Source organism: Crocodylus porosus, unplaced genomic scaffold (genome assembly GCF_001723895.1).
Source record: "Crocodylus porosus isolate Cpor-Errol unplaced genomic scaffold, CroPor_comp1, whole genome shotgun sequence".
Classification (NCBI taxonomy): domain Eukaryota; kingdom Metazoa; phylum Chordata; order Crocodylia; family Crocodylidae; genus Crocodylus; species Crocodylus porosus.
The window spans coordinates 46,770,054-46,787,455 of NW_017728907.1; positions in this window are offsets into that span (position 1 = coordinate 46,770,054).

Consider the following 17,402-nt stretch of genomic DNA (forward strand, 5'->3'; position numbering starts at 1 on the left):
GGGAGCCCCTCGGCCCGGGGGTCCCGGCGCGTTCAGAGGGGGGGCGCGCCGCCGCCGCCGCTCTCCGGAGATGCGCGGTGCTCGGCCCCCCGCGCAGCCCCTCTCGCCCTGGTCCGCGGCGCCTGTGCCTGCAGGCTGATGGGAGTCACCGGGGTATCGCTGACTTGGAACCGCTTGCTTTCATGGGCTGCATAGACGCCAGGGCTGGCGGGGACCTCGGGAGATCGTCGGGTCCGGCGCCGCCCCGGGGGCAGGGAGCCAGCTGGGGCCGTAGGCAAGACAAGCATCCAACACGATGTCTGGGGGGGGGCACACTGGCGGCTATTTGTTTTTGCAGCTTCTGCAAGGGGCTCGTGAAGCTTTTGAATGATACATGGTCCGAACTGCTTGCGGGGCCAGCGAGGCCTCAGGAGCTGTAGCAGCGACTTTCTTCCTTCTGGGAGATGAAAACAATTTTCAGATTCAAAGCGCTTCCCCCACCCAAGTTGATCCAAGCGATCTAGCTCAGTGCTTTTCAGCCTGTAGCCTGTGAACCCCGGGGAGCCGCAGACGCTCGGAGGGGTCTGCAAAAGGTGACCGTGACCAATCAAAAGTGCGTGGATACCCACACTTCCACTTCAACATTTTTTCAGGGTCTGCAAATGGAGGAAAAAGGTTGAAAAGCGCTGATCTAGGTGTTGAGATGTTCAGTACTGCGGCACCAGTGCCCTGCGCCGGTCTGTTAAGAGTAACTAACAGAGCGCCTAGAGTCGGCAGTGAGTTGGGAGTGGGAGCAAGAGGGCAGTTCATCCTCCGCGGGCCTGCTGACGGAGGGGAGTGGGACGGGGGAGTCGAAGGACCTGATCCTCAGCGGGTGGAATCGGTGGGAAGACTCCTGAGGGGATGGATGTGCAGAAAGGAGCTAAGCGCGCTCTCAGCACATCAGTGCGAGGCGGGGCAGCTTTCTCCGCGCCCGCCCTCCAGAGGGGCTTTGACCAGCTCAGCCGGGAAGCACCTACCTGAGGGTTGCAGCCAGGTGCAGTCTGTCGCGGTCCTTTCTTCTTCTGCGTCCCTGCCGGCTGGCCTGGCTTTGCCATTTGGCTGTTCTCCTGTGATGGTTTTGGTGTTTCTGCATCCTTACCTGGAAACCCGCATCCAAACTCCGTGAACGTTGGGGAATATCCTAATTTGCACTTGGGTCCGGCTTTGCTTCTAGGGGCCTGATGGCTGTAAGCCCCCAGAAGTCAAAGGTGTTCAGTTTGCCAGAGGAGGAGCTCTGGTGGTAAAAGGGCACTGCCCTGCAGTCCTCGCTGCACCTGCGTTAAACCCTTTTAATTGTTTCATCCCTCCCCCGAATGTGACTCGAGCATCCTGCGTCTCCGCCAGGCTGCGGTCACCTGCACCGTCTGATGTGGGACCCGGTGCCCTCGAGGAGGAGGCATCTGCCAAAGCTTTCCTGCTTCTGTGGCTGCAGCACTGGGAGATGCCTGAAGCTGATGTGCGAGTGGGTGGAGGGGAAGACAAAGGGGCTTTGGCCCACATATTTTGAAATCATAGGTCTTTGGCGCTATCTCTGCTCTGGATCTTGGTGCAAGCTGCAAAACGGGGTGGTCTTGTGTGCAGATGCATCTGGGGTGTAGGACTAGCTGGATTCCAGCTTGATGCCAGCTGAACTGAACTGTGGCTTAAAAGGAATGGAAAAGCGGATGACCCCTGCCCCCAGGCTGTGCCTGCGCTAGGCTTCCTCGACTCCCAAGACCTCACAAGTGTTGCTGTTGCTAGCAGCATCTGCTGATGAGACCCGGTCTCTACCGTGGTGTTCAACCACATTCAGAAGGTGAAAGGCTTCAGGTGGGCTTACCTGCAGGGCTCCGAGCCCATTCTGCACAGCGCCATGCAGACTTGCTGCCCAAAAACCAGCTCATGGAGAAGATGAGTCCAAAAGCTACGTGCTAGAGGTACAGCACAGCTCGCGCTCCGTTTCTGCTTCGTATCCGCCTTGCTTCTCCTGGTCTCACCCTGAAATCCACTGCCGGTTGGTCCGTGGTGCTGCCCACATTTTCCCTAGGCAGGTGCCCCAGGAAAGCTGTGCTAGACTTGGCTGCCTGCAGAGCTTAAACTAGGGGTTTGCAAAATACAGCTCACAGACTGGATCCAGGCCACTGAGGACAGATTTTGTCTGGCTTGCAGCAGGTCCCTCGGCCCAGCCTGGCGCAGGCATGGGGGCCGTGGTGTGTGCGGCTGGTGTTGCTGCCCCCAGGGGCACGGCAGGGCTGGGGCAGTCCGGCAGCTGGACTCCGTTTCCCAGGATCTTGGGGCAGTGATAGTGATCCACTATCTGCAGATCCCTGCAATGCACGTGGCTGCCACGGGCAGGGGCACGTGGGGAGCAGATCACGGCTCCAGCCCCACGCTCCCATCACCCCAAGATCCTGGATGCAGCTCCCTGTCCATCCGTGACCCCAGCCCGCCCCTGCTCGTGGTCCCATCGCACGTAGGAAGCTTTAGTGAGACGTTGCTTGGGGGGCGATGCTGACCTGGCCCGTGACGGCTCAACAAACCTCCATATGCGGCCATATGAGGGTGCAAATCATGGCTCCCCCACCCCGCCAGCCTAAAGTCTCTACACCAGCTGTCTGGGTGCTGTGAGGCGAGTGGCAGATGCGTGCGTGTCCCAGGCCTTTGCTGTGGTTGTAGCGCAAGAAAGGAGACTCCAGGATATTTGTAACTTCTTCTGCAGGCAGGACTTGAAGCCGGGGTGGCTTGGCTTCGAAAGTCCCACTCGCTCGCCTGCGGGTGTGCAGCTTACGCCTCTGGTGCCGTCGCTCGGGCTGGGGGCAGCTCTCCAGTCCCACCTCGGCAGAGCTCCTCTGCGCTGCAGGAGAACTCCCCGCGCAGAGCATGGGACGGGGCTGGCTGCGCCCGTCGCCCGCGATCGCTCCAAACCGCGCAGCTGAGCCGCGTGGGCCTGCAGGTAGCTCACCTCTCCGGCTGCAGCTTGCTCTAATAGCCCTCTGGCATGGGGTGAACCAGAGCTCCAAGGGCTCGGTGCAGGGAAACCACCCTGGCGGGTTTTGAAGACGCATGGGTGCTTTGTCCCTGCGCCTGGACGCTGGAGCTGCTTGGGCTTTCCTAGAAAGCAGCAATGCAAACAGCTGTGCAGTGCAGTAGATGGGCAGCACAGCAGGGCCAGTCCAGCACTGGGGTAAAACGCTGGTGCCCTGGACCCTGTTGTCTGTAAATGCCTCGGAGGAGGAAGCTCAGACTTATGGGGGGAAGTTGGGAAGGAAATCAGAAGTGATTCACACCCCTCCCCAATCCTAGGCATTGCTGCATGGCAGCGGACCAAGTGGTCGCTCCTGGCCCCGGCTGCTTCAGGGGAAACGTGCAGCAAAGCCTAGCGCACAGTGACTGCCTCGCTCGCCCAGAGCAGCAGCCAGCAGTGATTGCCATGACCAAAAGGCCTTTCATCTGCATTAGGGTGAGCAGGAGCTTGCGAAAGAGAAAATGCCCAGCCCAGGAGTGTGGGTGTGGAAACGCATGGCTCCTGCTGCACCACAGTCTTCCTGCTTGGTTCTGGGCCAGTCTGCTCTGGGAGCACGGGGTGGATAATCACGCCCTCACCAGACCTGGCAGTGCTGGCAGGAGCCCCGGGTGCATGGGCAAGAAGTTTCTTCGCTCGCAGAGGCGAGTTCATCGGGGGCCCAGGCCGAGCAGTGCAACGCTGCTGTTTTAGCAGGGTACCGCACCATGCAGCTAGCCCGTTCGGCCTCCTGTAGCCCAGGTTCTGGTGCTGGGCTGCTAAGGCTGCCTGGTCTTTTCCACTGAAAGCCCCTGTTTTCTGTCACGCATGGCTTTGCCAGGCTTTGCATGCACGGGCTTAAAGTTTGTGGTGGGTGAAAGCCACGGGTTGGATTTTTTGGCCGTGTCAGGGCAGACTGCAGCTGTTTCAGGGGGAAATGCTTTTGCTCGCTTTTTTAAGGTAGCCTTGAGGACAGGTGGCCCCGTGCTCTGGTGCAGAGCCTGGGCGTGGGATGGGGGCTTTCCTTTCTTCAGCTGACACCCACGGTTCACCCCTGAGACCTGGGGCAGTCTGCGTGGAGGCGAAGCTTTAATTCCCCAGCTGTTCAGGGCCCGCCGTGGGCCAGGGTCAAGCCGAATGGCACTAGTAATTGCTGCTGTGGACTGCAACCAGGTTGGGAGCTGGGACAGGGAGCCTGCCCGCCCTGTGCTGTCTGTGCCCACCCTGCTGAGTCCTGGGTGCGCGAAGGAGGAAACCTCTGATTTAAAAGGGGGGGGCGTGATTTGCAGGGTTTAGGTGGCAGGGAGGGGAGGCGGGACACAGGACCTCAGCAGCTGGGGTAAACTGGGAAGGGGAGAGGAATTGGGATGGGAACAGAGCAGGAAGGATTGGGGGGGGAGTTTGTTCCCACTAGAGCAGAGTCCCTGCCAGAGCCTGGAGACCCCCAGGTCACCGCTCTGCCTGCTGTCATCTGTGACCCCCCCCCAACACATGCCAGCTCCTTCCCGCTGGTCCCCGGGCTGGATAACAACCTACTACTGCTCTGAACTGCTTCATTGCCTCGAGCACCAGTGGCTTCGCAGGTGGTCTCCACAGCTGGCATTTGGCCCGGCGGCAATCGATCGCTGTTTGCCCCCGCCGGGATGCGCAGAAGGGCCCGTGCTCCCTGCTGAGCCGCAGCGCGGTATTTGTTCTCCTCCTTGTTTAGCGAGCGGCCCCCGGCGATTCCACCCGCGCTCTCGACACGCGGGGCGCTTCCTCGGGGGAGGTTTATGGTGCGCGTCCCTGCCATGCGGCGTGTGACAAATAGTAATGGCTCTTGTTAGCTCCCTGGGGAGATGAGGGACTGTCTGCATTTTACAGAGGCAGGAGCCGAGGCCCAGGGGGAGGATTGAAAACATCCGCTGGATGCCCAGGAGCTGATTTATGTATTTATTTATTTATTTTCCCACCACGATCGGGCTGTCTGAGCCCAAAGACCAGCTCCGCTGGCTCTGATTGCAAGTGTGAGGGCTCAGCATCCGTGCCACAGCTGGCTGCTGCAGCCAGACACCTAGACCATAACCAACCTGGGGGGGTAGTTAGCGGTGCTAGCCCGCGTTCGCAATGGGGTGGCACCTTGTAGACTAGTTGTCATGCCAGGTGGTGAGCGGCCAGGTCTGGGGGTCAGAAGAAGCAACTGGGATCCAAGGGGAGTGCAGAGTCTGAATGTACGGGAGCCAGCGGATCCATCCAGGGACCCAAGTCAGAGTTGGGTCGGGCAGAGGACAAGGTACCAGCCTGGCCAGGGATCCTGGAGATCAAAACCAGAGTCGGGTAGAGCCACACTCGGGGTGCTGGCTCCCTGATGAATCCATAAAAGCACCAGCCAAAGGCAAGACAGCCTGGGTGCAAGACTGAACCTTGTCGCCCCGATGCATCCTCGTCTGAATCAGGGGGTTTTACAGGAAGGGGTAAGGGATTAGCTGCCCACTCTGCTTGCAAGGCTGGCTGGGTGGCTAAGCCCAGATCTCAGGTGCTGACCCACTCTGTCTACCTCAACGGTCAGCCGAGGAGGTGGACTGGGATGAGTGGTTGCACCGGGCAGGCCGTGGCCCCCAGGTCGAGGCCGCAGCTGGACACAACCTGGCTCAGAGAAGCACGAGCTGGTGTTGTCAGATGCTGTGACCGGACTGGCAGGGGCAGGGCTGCTAAACGGAGAGGAGAGGAGTCATAAGGACCACGGGTAGCGACCCCCTGGGAAAGCCTCCGGCCTGAACCAGCGGTTCCCCAACGTGGACCAGCAGGCCCCCTAGCCTCCTGTTTCCTCCGTGACCACCGTGCACTTGTAGCTGAAGGCACCACTGGTGATCCGAGCTGAGCCGGCGTTGCATGGGCACCCTCCAGGGCGGGGGCCGTTGTCCAGTTCTGCTGGGCTGCTGTAATCGGTGGGGGGGAAATGCTGTAAAACTTCCAGGCTCTGACCCTGCACCAAGCCCAGAAGCTCTGAACATCCCCCAGCAGCAGCCCTGAGCCGGCTCTGCAGCACGGCCTGGTCGAGAGCTGAAAGCTGACGCGGGTTGGGCTCGCGCGGTATTTAAAGCATCGGGCTGCTTTCGAGACGCTCTCTGCAGCCAAGCCAAGGCCAGATCCCCAGTGTGGGTGGAGCTGCTGTGAGGGCTAATTAAGGGTATGCTTCTGGGAAGCTCTTCAGGTCCATTTTCAGAAGTGACTTGTGTTCCCGTCTGTGTGGTTTCCAGTAAGGCCGAGGCCGGTCTGAGCAGGAGATCCGCATGGGTGGCTGTAGGATTTTGAAAAGGGAGGTGCAGCACACATGGTGCGGTGCATCCTCACGCGTACAGCAACACACATTATGCTCCAGTTAATCATCCAGAAGCATGACTGCTAAGCCCGGGGCTGGACAACTCAGTTTAAGATGGAGGCAAAAATGGACATAACTGCATTGCAGTGAGTTGAAAACAGTTTGCAGGGCTGTGAAATAGGAGCTTTGTGACCAGGAGCAATTAGCAGAGCAGAAATGCAGAAGACAGGAGAGCTTCAAGGGCATTAAAAGGAACAGCAAGCCCATTAAAAAGAGAGGGTTGTTAAATGTGTGGGATGAAGAGCAAAGATGGGATCTGGCAGGTGATGATGAGCGGTGAAGCCAAGCGACTCCCTCAGTGCTACCTGTTTAGAAATGCCGAGCAACTTTTTAACAGGTCACCAACGCACCCTCCTTGCATCCGCCTGCAGAGACTTGTACTTCCGTGTACCGCTCAAGGGTGTGGACGTGGCATAACTGAGGTGTGGGTGAACAGACAAGTTTCCGCACGGCTCCAGGGAGCGGGGCCGTCCTGGGGGGCAGCGGGGTCCTGCAGAAAGAAGGGTGCTTTATGGATTCCCGTAAAACAGGATTGTTACGCTGGTGTAAAGGTGCCTTTCCACCCAACTGCAGCCACGTTATCAGTTGTCCTGGTCCCGCTGTATAATGCAAACCGGCTGGCGGGCCAGACCACGGGTGTCTAAATCCCCTTGGACGTGGTCGCCCCGGAGAGACCCCGAGCAGGGTTTCGTGGCCGTGGCAGCAGCCGGCCTGTGCGGGAGGCTTCCCCGGTGCAGACAGAGCTGCTCTGCTGTCCTCTCCCGTGCAAGCAAAGCGCAGGCAGCGTCTGCCTGAGCTCCCGGGGGTGCCAGCCCTCCGAGCGCGGGAGGGCTTTTCGGATGAGGCGACTCCCCCAGGAGACGCTGGCGCCCTTGGTCCTCATTCGCCCCGTCGCTCCCCGCCTGCCTCGGCTCCGTCAATGCCGTCTTTCTTCGCTGCCGCGAGAAACCCGCTTCCTTCGGGAGCCTGGTGACTCAGAAATAAGACTTGAGAGTATTTTGGGCCATGACACTGCCTTTCTGTCTCTCCACATGGCGCTGCCTTTCTGTCTCTCCGCCTTGGTGGTGTTCGGGTGCTTTTTTTTCTTCTTTCCTTTCCTTCCCTGCGTGGAAAGCTGCATTAGCAGCTGGGGCTGGCAGGGCAGCTGGAGCGCACAGAGCTGGGCTTGTCTCTGCTCCAGCTCCTTCCTGGCTCTCGCGCTGCAGAGAAGGTCGTTGCCAGCTCTGCGAGCCCAGGCGCGGCTGCAACTCCCAGTCCTCCTTCGGTCCGTGCTCCAGCTGGCAGAGTTGCAGCTCTCGCACGAGCTGCGCTTTATAGACCCTTGTACCCCTATCAAGGACTGGTCCTGAGGCTGCTGCCTGCCCCTCTTCCACCCCATCCCAGAGCCGACACCGTCCCTGAGACCTCATTTTTCCACCCAAACTTTAGAGACTCCCCATCTTGCTCTTCTCCGTGTTGGGATGGAGACGGTCCCCTGATCCATGTCTCCGTCCTCCGCCCGCTGCTGCTTGTTGCTCGCAGCCGGCCCAGCCCTGTCCTTCGCAGCCGGACTCCTCCAGGGTTTGATCTTCAATTTGAGCCTGGGAAGAAGCAGCGGTGGCAGCTTTGCTGGGCCCGAGCTGCGGGCATCGCCTGGTTCGTAGCTTCCCCCTGCTGTCCTTGGAGATCTCCATGTCCTCTCGGCTGCTCCTCAGGCTGTCTGCTCGGGACAGACCTTCCTTCAAAGGGCAGCGGTTACTCTGCATGCGCTCCTGCGCGGACACCCTGGCCCTGCACCGAGGGCCTTCTAGCGGCTGAGCTTATTCCACTTCCAAAGCGGCCTAAAAATGCGCTTGGTGTGAAGGGGAAAGTGTCCGCGCCCAGAGTCCTCCTACGCCGGGGGCACGGAAGAGCTGCTGCAGGAGCTTCATCATCATCAGAAGCCCCAAATCTTTGCCATTGCTTCATTTTCTGTTCGTTTCATGGGAAGTGAGGGCTGCAGGGGACCTCGGGAGTCGCACGTAGTCCAGCCCCCTGCTCAGAGCAGGACCAGCCCCAACTACATCATCCCAGCCAGGGCTTTGTCTAGCTGGGGCTTAAACACCTCCAAGGGTGGAGACTCCCCCACCTCTCTGGGGAGCCTGTTCCAGTGCAGGCTTGTGCAACATGTGGCCCGCCAATCTGTTTTCTGAGGCCCAAGGTGTTGCAACAGGAAACGAAAGTAAACATTGTACTTTTGTTTCGGGGGGGTGATGCGATACCACTTCCCGTGAGGTCTTTGAATCTGACTCGCCAGCCCCCTGGGTGGTAAAAAGTTCATGATCCGGCCCCACGTTCAAAAAGGTTGGACACCCCAGTCCGGTGTTTTACTACCCTCCTTGTGAGAGAGCTTTTCCTAATATCCAACCTCACCTTCCCTTGCTGCAGCCTGAGCCCATTGCTCCTTGTCCTGTCATCCTTGCCCCCACTGAGAGCAGCTCAGCTCCGTCCTCTTTGCAGCCCCCCGGCAGGGAGGTGACGGCTGCTATTCAATCCCCCCCAGTCTCTTCTCCAGACTCAAACAGCCCAGTTCCCTCAGCCTCTCACCAGTCCTGTCCCCCAGCCCCCAGCCCCCAACCATTTTTGTTGCCCTCCACTGGACTCCCTCCAACATGTCCACATCCATTCTGTAGTGGGGGCCCACAGCTGGACACCGGACTCCAGATGTGGCCTCCCCAGTGCCGAGTAGAGGGGTCCTTCCCTTACAGCCTCCCCTGATTCCACGCCTCGCGCTCAGCCCGGGGGATTGAGGTGCTTTGGTCTAAGGGGACACGCACCTCCCTCCCACTCTCTGCAAGAGACACTCCCCGAGACCAGGGCGTGCAACGCGCCCTTCGTGGTGATGGACACGACAGATGTTGAAGCATGCGAGCAGCCCGGCTGCAGCCCCTCCACTCTGCTTCATCTGATCCACCGTGACGCATTAGGAAGGAGGAGGAGGGTCTAGTCTTTCTCCTGTTAGGAGCGCGGTGCTATAAAGCTTTGGCCAGGCCTGCGTATGCTTTAGCTGGGGCCACGAGAGGGTTGCTGCCTGTGCTTGGCAGGGCTGAAAGGGGGAAGGAGCAGCTGCATAGCAGGGCTGGGGGGTAGGGAGCAGAGATGCCCTCCTGTCTGAGGTGGGGAGCGGGGCCAGGGGCAGATCGGTCCCTGCCTCTGCCACCGACGTGCTGCGCGGTGCTGGGAGAGTCCTTGCGTCTTCCCCATGCTGCCAGTTCTGCACTGGTGCTTGGGAGCTGCTGAAGCAGTAGAGAAGACTGTTCTCCGAGCCTCCACGGCCCAGGCAACGGCTGACCTCCCCTGCAAGAGGGTGGGGGGGAAGGCTGATGAATTTTCCGGTAATGGTTTGAAAGCTTCCCTTGCCAGCGGCTCTACCTCGTAAGCTCTGCGGATGGCAGGTCTGCACGAGGCTTCCCGAATTGAGCGAGCTTGCAACGGAGGCCGAGCTGTACAAGCCCGCGGGCTCTGGTTAGAAAGCCTGTCCCTCCTATCGCCACCCAAAGAAGGCGCCTGGGTGTAAAGCAAGCAGAGGTGTGAGGCCTTGGGGGAGCCTCTCCTCTGCAGAGCTGCCCTGGGGTCTTTCCTTGCCTGGTAGGAAGGATGTTGGATTAACAGCCTAGCTGGAAAGCAGCTGCTCTACCAGCGCTCCCTGCCCCCTCCAGCACTGCACTCCTGCATCGACTGTCGGTGCTGGGTCCCCGTCCTTCTAGCCCAGAAACCAGGCCACGAAATACCAGTCGCTTCTCCCCAGCCAGCTGTCGTCTCGCGGCCCCCGGCTGCTGCGTCGGCTGTCTGCTCCTCGTTATGCGGCTCCCGTGGGTGTTACCGTTCCTGACTGGCGACGCTTGGCCTCGTTAGCCCGGCTGGCGCAGAGGCTTCGGGGTAACCCAGCTCCCTAATGAGACCTGAGCCTCGGCGGAGGTTGGCACCACGCTGCCCGCCCTTCTGATCTTCTGCAGAGCCGCGCTGCCCGCCCGATCTGATCTCAGCTTCTGTCTCGGCTCCTGACAAGCCGCTTATCAGGGGAGAAGGATGCTCTCCCGGCTGCTCTGCAAACGTGCCGTGCAGTGCTCGGGACTGCACATGTCTCCGGAGCATCTCCCACCTTCCCCCCCCCGCCATCATTCAGCTTCATCTCTCCAGCTGCTGCTCTGCAGACTGGCATGGCTGGGAGAGCTGGCCCCAGGCTCCTCTCTCCCACTTGTCCCCCAGCCAGGCTCCGTGTGTCCTTAGGACGTTGACTTCCACCCGCTGGGCCCTGCTGCCACTTCCAAAGAGCCAGGCAGGGCTTCAGGGGCAGGAGCGGCTCTCTCGTCCTTGCCCGAGGCCGAAAGGGAAACGTTCTCCCTGCCCCTGCTAGAGAGGCAGCTGCGAGCTTCATCAAGCTCTGGCTCCAGGGGCGTGCGACTTTCCCCGGGTCGCTTTGCAGGCTTGCGCAGACGTCCCTTGAATCCCTGGATGAACAGGTGATAATAAATTGGAGCTTATGATAGGGTGTTCGTTTGGACAAGGCTTTTTAAAGCCTGGTTTTGAAGCAAGAAAGGTTGAAGTGGCTGTTCTTGATTTTGAAAGTGGATCTTTGTCCACCCTGGGGAAGCCCGCGTCTCTGGGTGAGATGGGAAGGACACTGTGGAGGACCCAGGCACGAGAGGTGTTGCAGCAATGCAAACATTTCCCCCCTAAGATAGGCTGGGGTCCTCTCGCCTGCCCTGGCTCTGGATGCACGGCTTCCAACCACCGCCTCCGACTCCCCGAGTTGCACAACCTTCCCGAGGCGGAGGTGCCACGCGAACGCGCTGCCAGCCTGCCTGGCCCTACCCCGCTTCCTGTTTGTTCTGCCATCCCTGAGCTTATAAATAGACAGGAGCGAGCGGGTGTTTGCGGAGGGAGGACTTGTTTATTCCCACCCTGCGCGGCTGGGGTTTCGGAGACGACTGGCCTCCTGCTCGGTGTTGAGGCTGTTCAGGGGGTGGCGCCGGAGACGCGGCCCGCAGGATGCAGGGAGGGGAACCTGGGCCATAAACCTCCGTGCCCCAGCCCCTGGCACTGGCCCTCTCTGCTAGGTGTTCCCCCTTCTGCATCTCTCTGAGGTTATCTCCAGGGCTTTCCCGGAGAGGCCAGGGGGACGAGTCCGGGAGGGCGCTGAGCCGCGGGGATACGAACAGCCACGTGTTATTTCATGCTGGGGCGCTGCACTCCCGCCGGCTGGCGTCGATGAGCCAGGTGGCTCTGGACAGGCTACGCCAACGTGGGCACCTGTAAGGCCGTGCTCCTGCGAACACGGCCACGCTAGCAGCAGATGCAGCATCGCATGTGTGTGGCCTTCCCCCATGGGCTACCAAGGCGGGCATGGACCTCTTGCCCTTGACTTCAATACACCCCCTTCCTGCGTGAGGATTAGTCGGGCTGGGTCTACCCTGTGTCTGCTGAACAGACTTGCATCTCTTGGGACCTGGTTTCTGCACCTGGTTATTCGAGGAATGCAGAGAGCACCTCACCCAGTATCCAAGGTGCAGCGTGAGGGTGCTCGGTGCTCTTCCCTCTGGCTTCCCACTGTCTGTCTGGGCAGATAAGGGAACGTGGGTTTGGAATGAGGCGGGTTGCTCCTTTTTGTGGTATTTCTGAAGCTGCTTGCTGGTTCCCGGCCGTGCAGGAACAAGTGTCGTTTTGGATTATGGTTCCACTCGCAAACAGCTCATAGAGGAGGAGGAAACTTTCCCAAGGTGCTTCATAAGTGTGTTGCACTAGGGAGAATGAAGGATCTGTGATGCGAGAATCACCCGCAGACCCCAAAGTGCTTTTACAAAGGAAGCTGGGATTGCGATCCTCATTTTTACATACGGGGTAATGGAGCAACAGAGGTGAAGTGACGTGCCCAAGGTCACCTGGTAGGTCAGTGGCAGAGCCAAGCATACAACCTGGTGGTCCTGGGTCCCGGTCAGTGCTATGTTCCAGGCCACAAGATGAGGTGTGTGTTTTCTCCGGTGACTTGGGGGCATCTTCTCACCGGCTTCCATTGTTTTCAGATGTGGGCACTGGGGTTGGCCAGTTTGGGGTTTTTTCCCCAGGGCTGGTCTCTTCAGTGTCACACACGCAGATGAAATCTCCACCTGGCATCCCTGGTTTCACACACATGAGGTTAATCAGAGCTCATGCGCCCACTGCCTCCTTCCCAGGGTCCCAGCAGCGCTTGCTACAGCCCCCGATCGGGCGCAGCCTGCAACGTGCAGGCCCAGAGGTGCGGCGAGCCGTGTGTTTAAGGTGCATTTTATTTGGCTGGGCCCGGCTTTTCCAGCAGTCCCGAGTGCTCCGGGGAGCCGCCCCGTGCTCCAACCCTCTCGGGCGCCTCGAGGGGGAAGAAACCCGGTAGGCAATGGCTCCGTCGCGATAGCCGCCAGCCACCGGTACCTGTGCAGCGTGTGTGCATTACTGGTACCGTGGAGCGTTCGCGTTCCTGTTGGGATGTGGTGGACGACTACATCGGATGCCCTACAGAAGTGCGGGTCTGACCGCTGTCCCCCTTCCTTCCCTGTGTCTGGAAATCAGAGAGAGGGAGGGTGGGAAGGGACCGCAGAAGGTCACATCTAGTCCAAAGCAGGATCCGCCCTGACTATATCAGCCCAGCCAAGACTTTGTCTACCCGGGTCTTAAACGCCTCCAAGGATGGAGACTCCACCACCTCTGGGGAGCCTCCAGTGTTTTACTGCCCGCCTAGTGAGTGGCTTTTCCTAATATCAAACCTCAATTTCCCTTGCTGCAGCTTGAGACCATTGTCCATCTGTGCAAGCAGGAGAGCTGCCCAAAGCCCTTCCCTCGGCTCCTGGCTGCTTGTGGGATGCTGTTCTTCCCTCTCCATCTCGGTGCCCCACAGGTGGGTGGCACGTGCCCGTCCTTGTCACAGCGATGTTGCCTCTTTTTCAGCGTCTCCTTCTCTCTCCCCTGGACTAGAAGATGGGCACAACGTCACAGCGCCCTCGGCCCTGCCCAGCACTACGCCGAGCTCACTTCGTCCTGAGACGGGCGGCTTCAGTGCAAAGCCAGTGGCCCCTCTTGTGACAAGCAGAGACCAGGACGTGGCCACCACACAACTCGGCGCAACCGGCCCCCGCACACTTGAACCGGAGGAGCCATCTCTGCCCCCCAGCCTGCGGGCAGCCACCGAGGCAGAGGGGCTGCAGACTCCTGTCGTGACCAGCGCCCCAGATGCCACAACAGGGCTCCGCAAGGAGAGCCAGGCAGCCAACAGCAGCTTGGACATCCCCTCTCTTCCTCCGACTGCCAACGCGACAGAGCTCAACCAGCCTGGCCACGAAGGGACCGAGCCCACCAGCACCCCTGGCCAGCTCAGCGCCAGGACAGAGGCTCCAACGCCCGTGACCCCCAAGGACTCGACAGGTGAGACCACCATTCACCACTGCATGGGGCACAAGCAGGCCTGCCCTCGGAGGCACAGCTTGGGGATGTAGGGCCTAGTCCTGCATGCTGCTGGGTTCCCATGGGCTGTGTTCAGAGCCAAGTTCCCCCCCAGGACCGCTGATCCCTGGGCAGCAGCTGCCCTCCACCTTCCTCGGGGAGCAAGGAGGCCACCCTACCCCTCCACGCATTGCGGCTGGGAGTGCAGCGCATCGGGATCCCCCTGCCTGCAGCTGCCAGCTTAGCCGCTCTGACCGGTCAGGATTGGGCCAATGCCAGGGGCAGGCCGGGAGCTGATGTCCAGCCCCGAATCCTCTCCACAGGGAGCAGGGACCAACCCTGCCTGAGCTGGGGTTTCAGCGCGTTGCAGCTGACTAGACTGGATGCGTCTCTGGGCTGGTTTGGGCAGGGCTGATCCTGCCTCGGGCAGGGGTTGGACTTGGTGCGAGCCCCACTGCTCTGAGTCTGTGGGTGCCCTGTCCTCCGCACCTGGTCGCATAGGACTTTCTGGCTATTTTTGCCACTGAGAGCAGCAGTTGTGCTCCCCGGAGGGCACCGTCACGTGAGCAGTTGTTCCCTTTCCCAGGCCACATCTCAGCTCCCCTTAGCAGTCTGCAGGCAGGCTCAAGCAAGCACTTCCTCTCTGGTGCGCTTGTGGGGACCCTGCTGCCGGGGGGAGCAGTGTGTGTGGGGTGGGGGGGCGCTGACAGCCTGTCTTGAATCCCTGGAGCATTTTGGCACGGAGGCCTTGGGGGGCAGATTCCCAGATTGCTGCCCAGCTGGACGTGGGGAGGGCGGCATCGGACCCAGAGGAGGGAGGGTGGGTGTTTCCCTCCCTATGTGGAGGTCAGGGGGACCTCCCTGCACACCTGCCAAAGAGGCTGCAGCCCTGAGCTCCCCCTGGGCTTGCGCAGCCCAGCCAATAACATTGCAGAGTGGGCGTCCGCTGCCGCCACCCAGCCAATGGCATCGCAGGGCGGGCGGGCATCTGTGAGCACAGCCTCACCAATGGTGTCACGGGGCAGGGGTTTACTGCCACAGTCTGGCCAGTGGCATTGTGGGGAAGAGGGCTGGCCAGCCAATGGCGCTGCTGACCGCTCCAGCACGGTCCTCTCTGGGGTGGTGGGAACCACGGAGCAGCTCCTCCTGCTGCCCTGCCCGTGGCCCGTGGCTCGTGCTGTGGGTTCGGGCAGGCTCTGGCTCTTGCTTTGAGGGGCACTGGCCATTTGTTGTCCTGCAGCCATGCAAGGCCGTGCCCAGCCGCCCTCGGAGTTCAGCCCCTTGGGGCCCAGGACGGGCAGGCCCGACCCCGTGCCCGGGATAGCCCGCGAGGGTGCCACTAAGGAGAGCAACACGGAGCCTGCCACAGAGGCTGGGCTGGCCACGACTGCCTCCAGCGCCACCACGGGCACCTCTGTAGCTGCCTCTGCCACCACCGCCACCGTCATCGCCATCAGTACCACCATCAGGACACCCCCAGCGGCTGTGACACGGCAAGCAGTGGACCCCGTGCACGAGAAAGTGCCAGTGCTAGATGTGGGGGATGAGGAGGATCAGGGTAAGTGCTCTGAGCCCCATGTGCTCTCGTCTCTGCTGCAGAGGGTAGTGGGGCAGGAGGGGAGGTCACGGGGTGGCCATGCTGCTCAGGGGAGCCCCGAATGCACCCGGGGACGGACCGTCCCGTGGCCTCACTCTTGCTGCTTTCTCCCAGCAGAGCTGCCCAGCTCGCCTGTCACAGGGGTGGCGGGAGCTGACCCCCTGGTCATCGCCATCATCTCCGTCTTCGTCATCACGGTGGGTGTCCTGGGCCTGGTGGGCTTCCTGAAGTACCGACAGCACAGCAGCCGCATGGAGTTTCGGCGCCTGCAGGACCTGCCCATGGTGAGCAACGGGCCCTGAGCCTGGCGGGTGGCTGGGTCCCTGCTGATCCCCGCCCAGCCTGGTGAGGAGCAGATCGGGGTGGAGGGGGGCATCTGGGGAGCCGCCCTCCAGGCACGTGGGTGAGGCGAGTTAGAGACGCCCTCCCTGCTGCGGGGGACGGTGAATAAATTATGTGCAGAAAGTAGAGCGAATGCGGCCCAGACTCCCCAGCGAGCAGCTCCATCCTCCCTCAGTCCCGCTCCAAGTTTCCAGCAGATTCGACTTCCTTCCTCACTCCTGCTCCAGGGCGTCTGTGCCGTGTTCCTGGGGATAGCCAGCTGCCGTGCCCCACCCCGGAAGCGGCTGCCGTTTCACAGCGGATGAAGCACTGTTTAACCCATGGGGAAAAAAGGCACCTGGGGTGGTCACCCTGTGCATGGAGGGATGGAGAAGAGGGATCTCAAGCCCAGATACCGCCGGGGGAGGCTGGGGCCGTCTCAGCCGGGAAGGACTAAGTGCCCTGGGGCTGTGGGTGCCATCAGGACGAATGGAGTCTGCCTCCAGTGGCTTTTCTTCCTCTCTTCATCCGCTCTCCGAGGGCCACAGCAGGAGGGGAGGGCAGCAGTCCTGGAAGAGGCACTGGGCAGGGAGCGTTTGAGTTGCTTAGTGCTGGAAATGGCAGTGCAGCTACTGCTGCGTATCCTCCCCTGCCGGGAGGCAGCACCCCATCACCCTCCAGGCCTCGGTGAACACTGGCCAATGCCCTGCGTGCTTCTCCTTTGCTTGCAGGATGACATGATGGAGGATACGCCGCTCTCGCTGTACAGCTACTAGGCCGCCAGAAGATGACCCTCCACCCAGCATCGGAGAGGCTGGAGTGCCCTCAGGAGCAGGCCCTGGAGGACGGGGGCTGATTTTTGCACAGGGACAGAAACGTTCCTTTCAGACAGTTTGGTTTGGTTTTAGACTTTTTAAACGTTTGGTTTTCAAGTTTTTATGCCGAGAGCCAGAGCCGGCCAGAGCCCCTGCCTGGCCCTGGCCCTCTGCTCGCTGCGTTGCAAATGCCCTGGCGCTCCCCCAGGAGGCATTTTCCAGTTCGGGCTTTAGCCCCGTGGCTGTGTCAAGGTTTTTACTGCCCATCTCTGGCGAGGACTCACCAGTGCCCCCTGGCACCGGCTGCCCAGGGCCAGAGGGCAGACGCCTCGAGCCCAAGGAGCTCCTGGGTTTCCACATGGACGCCGGGAACCAGAGTCAGGCAGCAGGTCGGCTCCCGCCTGCTTTGTGCTTTTCGTGCACCTCTTGTTCCCATTCTGGCTTAGCAGCGTGGTCAGCCCAGAGAAGCTGGCAAACCACAACACCTCCACCCGCCGCGCCACCCGGAGCAGCGTGCCCCCTGCCTGCAGGGGTACCAGACTGTCGCACTGGATGTCCACAGAGCTGTGGCATCAGCAGTGGCTCCTTGGCAGGGCTGAGTGCCCCCAGCCCTGCTTCTCTCCCCCCCGGAGCAGCACATAACCCCCTCTTGCAGGCTGCGGGTGGGTGCCCTTGCCCGTTTCCTGCCCCTGCTGCCCTTGCCCGAGTGCCTGAGTTTCAGAGGTCAGTTTGTGCCTTTTAGTGGCACTGGACCCCTTGGCAGGGGGAGACCGGCCTGCCCCATAGCTGAGAGCTCCCCTGTTCAGTCTTTTGGTAACCCTGGTCCTTGCCTCAGCTGTTTGGCGCCTGTTCGTGAAAAGAACCTTACTCCTCTCCCTT